The 12,890-nt window shown below is 33.7% G+C and overlaps 1 protein-coding gene across 2 annotated transcripts in view; it reads left to right on the top strand.

The window, feature by feature from the left end:
• The window catches only part of TMTC2 (transmembrane O-mannosyltransferase targeting cadherins 2), a 434,663-nt gene that overhangs the window by 275,802 nt on the left and 145,971 nt on the right, over positions 1-12,890 (top strand). The gene's annotated exons all lie outside the window — the stretch shown is intronic.

Genomic DNA, 12,890 nt, shown 5'->3' with positions numbered 1-12,890 from the left:
TCAGGGTCCTGGGATCGAGCCCCGCATCAGGCTCTCTGCTCCGCAGGGAGCCTGCTTCCTCCTCTCTCTCTGCCTGCCTCTCTCTCTGCCTGCCTCTCTGCATCTCTCTCTCTCTGTCAAATAAATAAATAAAATCTTTAAAAAAAAAAAAAAAGAAGTTTCCCCCAAATATACATAGTATGATTTAGAGAGTTATGATTTTGAAGATGAGAATAGAGAGTCATGATTTAAAAGATGAGAATAACTGAACCAACTTGTATGGTTTTCATTGATAAGGTTTTGGATCACAGTAGGTTTCTCAGAGTATTATTTTAGAGTAAGAACCGTATGTGAAGAAGGTAAATGTGCTACTATCATTATTCCTTTTCTACATTGAATAATTAGTTTAGTTGTCTTATTAGCCAGATAGAATGTAAGTTAGGACATGGATTTTTCTAGGTGCAAGAGGTCAGGATCTAGAATTTCTAATGAAATAATCTACCTATCATCTGTGATTGCTCTGTGACTGCCTTATATAGTAAATTGTTACCATATCTGTTTGATAGTAGACACCACTGAGAAAACTGTCTATTCAGTATGTGACTCTTAGAAAAGAATCCCTACAGTTTAAAATGCCCTGCTGATTGATTAGCTTTGCTATTTCCACATAACGGAGAGGGGAAAAAAGTTGCTTTTGTCTTCAAATCAAATATTTTTCTCCAAAGCACAAATTGCAAACTCAAATTTTTCTTTCTCATTAAACTTGGTTAAGTTGTTTACTATTTTTCTGCATATAAAATAAATGAGACTATGTAATCTTTCAGATTATTTGATGATTCTTTTTTTTAATAATATCTTACTGAAAGCTAACTTTTAAAAAATTTTATTATGTTATGTTAGTCACCATACAGTATCATTAGTTTTTGATGTAGTGTTCCATGATTCGTTGTTTGCCTGTAATACCCAGTGCTCCATGCAATACGTGCCCTCCTTAATACCCATCACCAGGGTCACCCTTTCCTCCCACCTAAGTGGTGTAAGGTGGTATCTCAATATGGGTTTTGATTTCTCAAACTCAGCACCCAACAAACAAATAATCAAGTCAAAACTTGGGCAGAAGACATGAATAGACACTTCTCCAAAGAAGACATACAAATGGCTAACAGACACATGAAAAAATATTCATCTTCATTAGCCATCAGAGAAATTGAAATCAAAACCACATGAAGATACCACCTTCCATCAGTTAGAATGGCAGAAATTGACAAGGCAAGAAACAACAAATGTTGGAGAGGATGTGAAGAAAGGGGAACCCTCTTCTACACTGTTGGTGGGAATACAAGTTGATGCAGCCACTTTGGAAAACAGTGTGGAGGTTCCTCAAAAAGTTAAAAATAGAGCTACCCTATGATCCAGCAATTGATGCTTCTATATTCTGTGATTTGAGAAACTTGATAGTAGCTGTTTGGATTGAGCACACACAAAAAAATCCCAAACCTTCCCAAACTAGAAAATACATGGCTAGGAAACATACTCACTTTCTCTTTTTCCTAAATAAGAAAAAAAATCAGAAATAGTTTAGAGATAGAATGAGGCACAGGTCTGTAAACAGAAAAACAAACAAACAAAAAACATAGTTTGGCAAAGGTCAATATTTTCATTTCATGTGTCAGGGAATCCCAGCCCTGGTTGGCCCATGAAGCAGGGGGAGGGATTTTTTACTCATGTGGAAGAGGGCCTGGGTATTTTTAGTTGTGGTTTCTTTTCTCTTCGGTATAATTACTAAAAGGTTAAAATCTAGCTTCATTAAGTGTTCTTTTGCCATCATGCTCTTAAGAATTAAAGCAATAGCTTTCACTCTCCAGCATTTTACCATCAATCTATCTACCCAGCCCATTTATCCACCGATATACGTGTCTGTAAAGCTTTGTGCCTAGTATATAGATTTGTCAGTTGAATTAACTTTTCTTTATTAATGCTGGATAGTTACTCATGTCAAAATGAATACTAGAAGGATTATTTTCTCTAGCTTTCTCTAAGGAGACAGACACAGTGGTTTTCATTTATGATTTTATTTTTAAGGCGAATGCATGGGAAGGCCTTCTTCCCAATTTTCCTGAATTATCAAGTAAGATGTCTTTCTTTAAATGAGGAAAGGACTCAGTTCCTTGGCAACGGACTGCATCTGGCATCTTTATTGTTAATAGGATGTGTGGTACTCACTATAGTTAGTGATTGCAGAAAATTCATTCAATTATTTTATGCAAATAAATTTGATTGAAAATTCAGCTGGTACCTTGGGATCTGACTCTCATATGGTTACACAGATGCTGAGCTCACATAGGCAGCCAACGATAAGTGTGTCCCTGGGGTTATTGCTTAGTCTTTTGTCTTATTTTTCATTATAGAAAGAGGTCATTTCACCCAGACTCTGAAAAGCACTCTAACAATTTGCAAGGGGAGAATCCCAATATAATTTAAGATTCCACATTTCTTCCATAATTATGGTGGCTGCCTTCTGTTTAATTTTAGGTGAGGGTCTATCAGCTGAGCAGATTTCGTAGTTTCAATTGTTCACGAAACTGTAATTTTCTCAGAGTGAGTTCACCTCCTAATCAAATGGGTGAAATCCTCTGAGTATTTGCTTTAACTCCTAATACATTTTGATTAGCCTCCATTTGACAAGAGAAAAAATGGCCCAGGAGATAAGCTGCCCGATCAGTTCATCAGTTTCATTAGTCTGTCAGCGTGTGCTGATTATCCTATCAAGTTTATCAACAGCCTTGAATGTGTCTTCTAATTCACACATTTACATATTATTAGTGCCCTTTAGGGATCAGTGATGGATTATAATGTCTGGCTAGATTCAGCCTATAAGTGTGCATTTTTCTCAGGGCTCATTCAGTGACACTTTCATGACAACCGACCCCCCCCCCCCCACAACCAGGCACTTGTGGTTATATATACAAATATTCTCCTTTTTCCATTCTGTTTTCTAGTTTATTTGGAGGTTAGAAGCAATAAAGGAGTGTATGTGAAAAAATACAACTATATTTGAATGTTCTTTTTAGTGCCATAACTCAATTCATTGCAGTTGCTTTTTTAAAAAACCAAACCAAACTCTCTAGGTCTTTGCATTTTCTTGTCCTTTGAACATTTTATGAGAAACTTCTATTCTGTTTGTTACATGCCAGTAGGCGACTTATCCTGAAACCAAATGAGCATATTTTCCCATTTGTGTATTAACAGGAAATAACAAGTTTTATTAATTTGCTTCCCAACTTAAATTTTTCTATATTTTATCCTGTGGTTTTGTGTGTATGTGTGTGTGTGGCAATGCCTAAGTAAACTTAAAAAAAAAGTCTATTTAAAATATATTTTCATTTTTCTCTTTGATTTCATAGAACCATAAAGGAGATCCTAAGTATTATTTTATAAATAAATGAACTTTCAACTAGGTGGCTTTTGTAATTGGCAGGGCATTTGAATACATGAAATAAGAGATCATATCACAAAATAACTGTTGAAATCGCTCCTAGCCAGTTATGACTTTATTTCTGTGGGCCTCAGTTTCTTCTTGAGACAATAGCTAGGGTTTCCCATCCAAGTACTAACCAGGCCCGACCCTGCTTAGCTTCCGAGATCAGACGAGATCGGGCGCGTTCAGGGTGGTATGGCCGTAGACAACAATAGCTAGGGTTAAATGAAGATTCGCTATGGTATGAAGTCAGATAGGATCACACTTGGCTTTGACACTTAAGTGACTTTGAGCAAAATACTTAACTGAAGCTTCCCTATCTATAAGATGGCCATAATAGAAGCATCAGTTTGAGGATTGATCTTAGTGAAAAGTACAGCATTTTGGACCAAATGCCCAACATGGTGAGTATTTCATATTACCGTCCATTGTAGTCACTGTCTTTTCTGAAGGTCTGTAAGCCCCAAAAGTCTTTGGTTGTATTCTGTCAGGTCTTTTTTATATTTACCAAAGTGAGTATGATTTCTTTATAAATAAGATTTTGTCTTAGTGATGACATTCAACAAGGATTGCATTTAGTTCTGTTCTGTCTACAGTTTTGGGTTTTTTCTCATGAATTCCATTTTCCTTTGTCTCTCAGCAACCACAGTCAAAATGCATCTTGTAGCCTTAACTATGCTAACCTAAAGTGAAACAGCATACTCAGCTAATGCCCAATTAACTTAATTCCATTAATAGAGTACACCCTTTAAATTAAAATTGTCATATTTAGGTTAGATTTCTTCTCCTTTCCTGTCAAGACATATTTTTTTCCTCTGAACTTAGTAAAACTTTTTTTTTTTCTAACATCCATTATAGCCCTTGATTGAATCTCGGTTTGTCCTCTTCTCAAATTATATTTTATTTTAGGATCATAGAATGTTAGAGGTAGAAGATTCTTATCTTGAAAAATCCTCCTAATATAATCTCTTTTACTTTATGAAGTAGGAATTAATACCCAAAGAGTTGAGCTAATTTTTTTAGGATTATAGTTTGTGTTGAAACCAAAGAGTAGTTTTAAAGATTTAAAAATTTAAAGATTTTTAAAAGTTTTAAAAATAAAAAAAAATTTCTTTTTGAAGATTTTATTAGTTTGAGAGAGAGATAGAGATAGCCAGAAAGAGCATGAGTGGGGAGGAGAGGAAGAAGCAGGCTCCCTGCTCTCTGGGGCTTGATCCTAGGATCCTGAGATCATAACCTGAGCTGAAGGCTGTTGCTTAACCCACTGAACCTCACAGGCACCCATAAGATTTTTTAAATTTTTACGTGATCTCTATATCTAACATGGAGCTCATACTCACAACCCCAAGATCTAGAATTGCATGTTCCGACTGACTGAGCCAGCCCAGCACCCCAGAAGGGTAGTTTCCTGATTCAGATTCAAATGCTTTTTCTATTTAGCCCTTGTGTCTTTCTGAAGTTGACACATTATTTACTATGTCAATATAGCTTTTATTTACCAATTTAAAAATCAGCAAAATATATATAGATGTATATGTCTTATTCTTTGTCCAAATACATTAAAAAACCTCTCCATTTTTACTATGAGAAAAACACCTACAAAAATGAAATATGCAGGATATTAAAAATTTTTTTAATGTAGGATAATTTTTAACCATCTTTAGTTTTTCCTTTTTCTCTGTAATTGTTTATTTACCTTATTATATATATGAAAATATTGCTTTTGAATATTCCTGAGATTAGGGAAAACTAAATTAGACTGTAACTTTAAATTTTATCACTTTGAGCCCTTCCAATCCCAAAGGTCATTTTAAGCCTATTTACTATTTAAAATAAAATTACTTGGCTTTTTCAATGCAAAGTAATTGTTGGGTTAATTATATTAGCAATTTAGGCCATTTCATCTGGGTAATATATCTTGAGAACAAAAGGGCATAATGTGTTGCCTGGAGTAAGAGAGAATCTAGAATTATTGCCTTGCCATTACAGTATATAATTGGTATGTTCAGAATAACCTCTGTGTGCAAAAAAAAAATGTTTTTTAAGTCACAAGTGCTAGATGGAGGTTACAGAGGTAGTAGTGGTTTGACATGAAATAACACATACGGTTCCTGTTCTCATGAAACTTTCTAGGTGATTTCCCAGTTGGGCTGGAGCTCTTCAGTACCTTTCCTTAGTATGTTAATGCCTATAAATAAGAGGGAAAATTATATTGCTCTAACTCAAGAATATTTTATCCATAACTCTAGGCTATGCTCTGTTGTCTGGACCAAACCAACCAAACTGGAAAATCCTCTTTTTTATTTCTAATGTGACATTAGTTGTCACAATTTGCATACATATTTATATTTTCCTGTTCTTTAAAAAAAAATGTGTTTACAATGGGTAATATGCTTTTTATGTTAGAGAGAGATTGTACTTTTCTTCCCTAGGAATGGCATGATAAGGATCCATTGATGTCTATTGCCTTATTCCCCTTTATTTTGATCTTACCATTTTGATTCTCTTATTCCTGAAAATTTCTCATTTTTTAACACACATTACTTATTGTATTACTTATTACTATTACTTATGAAATCCCAGCTCAGTGATAGAAAATTTATTTTTCTCCCTCAGCCTGTAACTAACAAATCTCTTACATGTATAGATTTGAAATTGAAAAGATGTTTTCTCCTCATATTCTCTAATAAGGAGGGAGGAATCTTTTTAATTTTCAGTTTTGTTTTAAAAACCCTCTTTAATTAAAAACAGCTCTTTAATTATGAGAGATTTCCTTAAATTTTATTGAGCCAGTCAGAGAGAATGGGGAACGAAACAATGAATAGGGAACACAGTGAATTTATTAGAGCAATTTTTGGATCAAAAAGCTGGTCTAAACTTTAGAACTGTATTTTTAAGAAAGAGACCTCTGAAGTTAAAGAGCCAAGTGTCATAAATGGCTACTAGTGATCTTCAGATTCCTTATTCTTGGGTGAGAATTGACACACAAAATGTCAAATGCCCTTCCTGAAAACAACATGCAAAAATTCTCTCTTGAAAATTTACCCTAACTCTACTTGAAATAGTATACATTACATGCTGAATTCACTTGGTAGAATGGCTATAAATGATTCTGTTTTTCTGTCAGCCTTCTGTATGTCTAGGTTTTTTTAACTGAATCGTTTATTTTTGCTGGATTATTCTAATGCGTGTGGGTGCATGCATGTACGTGTGTGTGCCTCACCTTGTTTTAGAATCCATTTAGAATCAAGAGATTCAGAATAAATTTTTGACTTGATGGTTCATATGCTTAATGTTTTCTTCTGTGACTGGCTGTTTTTAAGTGGCTTGCTCAAGGCATTTAGCATGCTGACTGTGAAAGAGATGGTTTTCAACTGTGTCAGATTTGAACTTCACATCCTTCAAGTGTGGAAGCATTAACACTCCGGTAGTGTTAAGCTTTTTATACCATCTGCTTCCCCTGTTTTTGAGTTCTGGTGATTTTCCTATGATTGCTTCCACTGGCACTCTTGAAAATTAGTGAGTCAGCCCTACAAATATGAGTATGACCATATAATTGGATTAGCCTTGATCGATGTACCTCCCAAAAGATTACGGACTTCTAGTTTTTAAGATAAGTCTCTTTATTGCACTTTGATTTTTTTCATTGTCAGAAAGGACAAGACCAGGAGATCAGTGTTAGATGTGTAGTTTATGAGTCCAGAAAAGTGAACTATAAACCTGAGCAATTTTAAAAGTTCACTTCATAAGATATGGAACCAACAAGATAAGGAAATCATGAACTTTTGGCTGTGTATCAAAAAAGAATAAATATATAAAATATATGTTCAGAATCTGTATAAAATTTTTTTTCTCAAAGTTCATTTTACATTATAAAACTACAGTGGTTTAATTTTCTTCTTTTTTACCATTCACTCTTGGTACAGATTCTACATTATGTGCTATGGTTACAGACATGAATTTGCAAGGCATTAGTCTGTACACTACAGAGGCCAGCATCTAGTTCAGCTGCATTAAATAGGTAATATATTTTGTTTAAGGTTTCAATTAAATGCAGGACCAGAAGATATATTGTCCCTATGGGGAGTTTGAACACTTTCATGCCAATAGTAGAGTTGCTAAGAATCATGCTTGGTCTAGATGTCACTTGCTTTCCTGGAAATCTGATACGAGACAGTTGATTATATTTCATTGCTATTAAAACCACATGAGCCCACCTGTTACATTAATTCATACTTTTGCCAGTTTAGTGGTAAAGGAAAAGATTGAAGTTTCAAGACTTTATTTTTAAATTGAGTTATAAGGAAATGAATACACTCAAATTAATGCCTAATTATGTCCTTATTCTCTGATTTCCAGAGTTTCACTATTTCTCCTTAAAAAAAAAAAAAAATGTTTTCTGATGCTTCAGTAGGAATGAGGAAAAAAAAAAACATATATTTTACTCTTTTATTGGGCAATATCCATGAAGTGAATCTTTTACTCAGAAGTAAATATGTATTGGCTTATTCTTTAAGAAATTGAGGTGATGTTATGTTATACTTGGGAAATTAACTAGACTTCAAAATCTGCCATTCTTTTTTTGTTTGTTTGTTTGTTTTTTTAAAGATTTTATTTATTTATTTGACAGAGAGAGATCACAAGTAGACAGAGAAGCAGGCAGAGAGAGAGAGGGAAGCAGGCTCGCCGCTGAGCAGAGAGCCCGATGCGGGACTCGATCCCAGGACCCTGAGATCACGACCCGAGCTGAAGGCAGTGGCTTAACCCACTGAGCCACCCAGGCGCCCCAAAATCTGCCATTCTTAAAAGATGCCAGTTTTGATAACATTTAGGTGAAATGGGTATAATCCTGAGTAAGAAGAAAATCTTGTTATAAAAGATACAATTTTGAAAATCAGTGTCAAGGAAACTGTAAGTTGAATGTATTTAGAATAGTCAAGTAATACAAATAAAGTTTAAAATTAAACATTACTTGGGGTGCCTGGCTGCCTCATTCGGAAGACCATGTGACTGTTAGTTTCAGGGTTGTGAGTTGGAGCCCCACATTGGGTGTACAAATTAAAAATAAATAAATATACTTTAAAATAAATGAAATTAAATACATTAGTAATTGTATGTACTTTGCTGTGTATTTATTTGTATCTGTTTTTCCTAAGAGGTAGGGAAAGACTGTTTTCTACATAAAAATCAATGATTTAACTTCCTAAATGAGCTGTTACTTAGTTTTAATTTTATCTACACTGATAGAAGCTATTGTTATACTCAAATTGAATAAAGAATTAAAAAAGAGCATACAAAGTTTTCTTCCAGAATGCGTCTTTTTTGCCAACATGTTACTTATGGGCATGGAGTTTTTGAGCTGTTCTAGAATTTTATTTTCAAATAATCATTACAAATAGGGTGAATTTTTAAGTACCTGACATATTTTAGCAAGTACTATTCATATAAAAAAGATAGTATAAAATAAAGTATTCATTACGTATTGTAAAGACATATTGCTTGATCCAGAAATACATATGAAATACATTCCCAAGAAGATAAGTGTAAATCTGAAAATGCTTTTATTACACTCTTCTGACATCTTCCTGCAAATATTCAAGTCTTATTTCTTCAAATACCATTATTTTCATTACTTCTTTAAAGGCTTGTACAACATTTATTCATTCTTTTAACATTTTCCAGTGTAAACTTTGATTTTTAATACCTCTTTTAGCACTTCCTTGTATTTCTGCTGATCCCTAATTATTTTAGTTGTATTAAGCCATTTTACTTACTCCAGTGTAGTTTTTTTGAAGACAGTATTTTATTTTGGGGGGAGGTGATCATCACTTCCACCAACATGCCCATGAAAACGTACATAGTCTCATTTTCTATATTTTGGAAAATTCTGAGCATTTAAAAGGATTGGCTCCAATATTTGTTGATTATTTTTAGTGATTTATTTCCCTGAAAACGTAAAGGCGATTGATTAGCCTAAGCAACTCCAGGATCCCCAGTTGCATGTCGAGAAATATTGACACAGCCTCCTGGCTTTTTTCCAAGTTAAATTTTGATGGCATATCAGATGTTTCCTGTATATAACCTTAACACTAGAAATTAGGAAGCCTTTTAACTTTCACTGAGGTTTAAACGCTTTCTTGATGATTCGTTTTTGGTTTTTTTTTTTACTTAATGAGATGTGTATTCAGTTTTTTTCCCTGCATTTCTTCTTTTTGCTTAAAACTAAACCTCTCTGGCTTCCAGGTTTCTTCTTAAGTTGGATGCAGTAGGACTTGGTGAAGCGTTAATATGTTGAACCTTTTCATGACCCTCCTTAATTTAGACTCATATTTCATTTTACTTCTAATCCCTTCACCCCCGTGGAAGAAATGATAATTGTTAAAATCTGGTGTCAAATACAAAACAGCCTCTAATTTCTGTAACCACTTTAGTTTCTTTCTTTATCTTTTCCTGCTCTGTACAGTAGCTACTGAGTATTTCCCATCAGAACTCATGTATTATTTTACAAGGATAAGATCAGGCCAAGGAAAAGATTAGGGTGGCAGTATAAAAGATTAACAAAATTTGACAACCTGTAGTTATAGCAAGTTTATGACATATATAAATAAAAAAAGGCAGACTCCCTAAGGTTTCTATGTTAATGCCAACACAGCGAAGTAAAAAGTGAGAATTAAAATCACAGCAAGTTAAACCCATGATGTAATAGGCTCCTGGTGTCATACGGTTCTGTCAGACCACAGATTCTAGAAAAAGAAATTACTTGGAAATTTCTCTTCAATGACATACTTGATAAAAACACATCTAAATCTTAAGTTGGTACATAACTGGATCAATAATTTTTCAGGTGTTTATCAAGACTCTTTGGAACCAGAGGCTTCTGAACTTAGGTTGGGGGACAGATAAAGAAATGTAGAATTTTGTGTCTGGCTTGACACGTCTACCAGTCTGGTTTGAGACCAGGAATATTATAAAAATAATATTTTATTATTACTAATAATAATTAAAGGGAGGGTGCCTTGAATACATTGCAGAACTGAGTACTTGGATAGGGAAACTCAATTTTCTAAAAATTTCCCTTTTAAATTGATTCATAAATTATAGTTCAATAACAATAAACATTTCGGAAAGAATTTTATCAAAAATTTGACAAAATGATTCTAAAGTTTATTTGATAGACTTAACAGGAAAATAGAGCCAAGAAAGGATAGAGAAAAAATAATGGGAGAAACATGCTCTACCAATATTAAAATATCAGAACAACCTATAGTATTTAGAGTAGTGTTGTACACACTACACACGATTAGAATTTACAGGGGTTTTTTTAGATAATGTAAAATTAAATGTTGGTGAGGAAACAGAGTTGATTGGGGACAGTTGATTAAATGATGCTTGCAAAAATAAAATTAGACCTGTCTCACATTATATGACAGATGTATTTCATATGGAATAAGTAGCTAACTTTAATAATAAAGCTATATAATTAGAATATATGTCCCTATGATAAAGAATTTTTATGCATAAAAGGCAGTGACAAAACTACAAAGGAAAGTAATTTGCATAAATAAAAGTTAAAGTAGTATGACATGAAAAACATTTTAACCTTCTTTTGCAGATCAAAAGGGAAAGGTATATATCTTAGTTGAAAAATGGCTTAAAACTATAAAAAAAAAAAGCCTCAATGACGTGCAAATAAAAAATATTCATGGCCAAAAGGTTGTGGAAAAAATTTGTAAAAATACATGAATTAAATAAAATTGAAATGATAACATTTTTTTCTTTTTCAAGTGGACATTTAAAAATGTATCATAATTTCATTTTCCTGGGGATTTAGGAAAGTTGTTCTCTTTATATAATATTTGTGGAAGTGAAATTGGTACCGTATTTTGGTGGGCTGAGTAGGGAGTCCCACACGGGCCTCCATCCCAGGACCCCTGAATCAAGACCTGAGCCAAAGGCAGATGCTTAACTGGTTGATCCACCCAGGCACCCTGAAATTACCTTTTTAAATACAAATTAAATGAAGTATAAGTACTAAGAAGTTTTTTTTGTTGTTTGATGTGCCCTGAAACATCAGATTTTGGAAACCTAAAGAACACGTTTCATTGTCACTTGACTGTAAGTACCATGAAGGTAGAAATGAATAATATCTCATTAATCTTTATGCTTACCATCATATGCATTATCCATGATGATTACCCTAAATTGGTGTGAGAGAGAGCATTGAAGAGTCAAAAGAAACATTTACAACTACTCAATTATTAAAAATTTTGAGTAAAGCATGATCACTTTTGGTAAACGTGGTCACAAAAGTTGGGGATTTTTATTTTTTTTTTTATTTTTTTTTTTTAAATAAGGAATTGGGAGATTGGAGAATTAGATGAAAATAGTTGAAAGGTACAGACTTCCAGTAAAAGATACATAAGTACTGGGGATGTGATGTTCAACCTGATGGCTACCATTAAAGCCCCTGTATGGCATATTTGAAAGTTGCTAAGCAAGCAGATCCTAAAAGTTCTTATCACAGAAAGAGAAAGTGTTGTTTTCTTTTAAAAAAACTATATGTCAGATGATGAATGTTAACTGAACTCATTGTGGTGATCATTTCACAGCATACGAAATCAAGCCATTGTGCTCTCCACCTTAAACTTAGGCAGGGTTCTATGTTAATTATATCTCAGTAAAATGGCCAGAAAAAAAAAAAATAGAGAATCTAAACTGAGTCTTAACACAGAAATAAAGTACTGAGCAGGGACAGGAGAAACAGAAGGTAACTCTAGCAGGTATGGGTAATATGTCCCATTACATACTCTATTCTTTATCTGCAAGCCAGAGCTGTCCAGTAACTTGAAACATGAGAATCAGTGAGATCTGGGCTATTATATCATCAATAATCCAGCATTCTTCCCTTTAAGGAGTTAGCTTTTTCCTGCGTTATTTAGACCTAAGGCTTTTTAGGGAGGAAGAGTGACATTATTTGTTCTACATCTGAAACTGGTTTATATCTGCTTGAAGCCAACCTGGAGACATCCAAATCCCTTTTGTCTGCAAGTGAATCGGAAATAAATCTGGGTGATGAACCTGATCACTACATCATCACAGCAAATCTTCTCATTCTTATGAAAGTGCCTCTATTATGTCTTTTTTTTTTTTTTTTTTTTTTTTTTTTTCAGGATGAGAAGGAAAAAATAGTCACCATTGCTTCTTTCCTCCTGGGTGCTATAAACATTTTTTTCTATTATTGTAAGTTAAGAAGAATTACTGCACCAGAGAAGATGACTTAAATTAAGGCCACCCCCCCACTCTACTCCTGATCAAGTTTTTTCACTTCCTTCCTTATTGAATGTAACATTTTTTTTCTTGTGGCCATTTCTTCATGGAATTTTTATGATTTTAATATTTTAATCAAGTTGAAGGATTACATATATATCCTTCT

The sequence above is a fragment of the Meles meles genome, chromosome 7, assembly GCF_922984935.1.
Source record: "Meles meles chromosome 7, mMelMel3.1 paternal haplotype, whole genome shotgun sequence".
In the NCBI taxonomy this organism is placed as follows: Eukaryota; Metazoa; Chordata; class Mammalia; order Carnivora; family Mustelidae; genus Meles; species Meles meles.
This window is presented reverse-complemented; position numbering and strand designations above follow the sequence as displayed.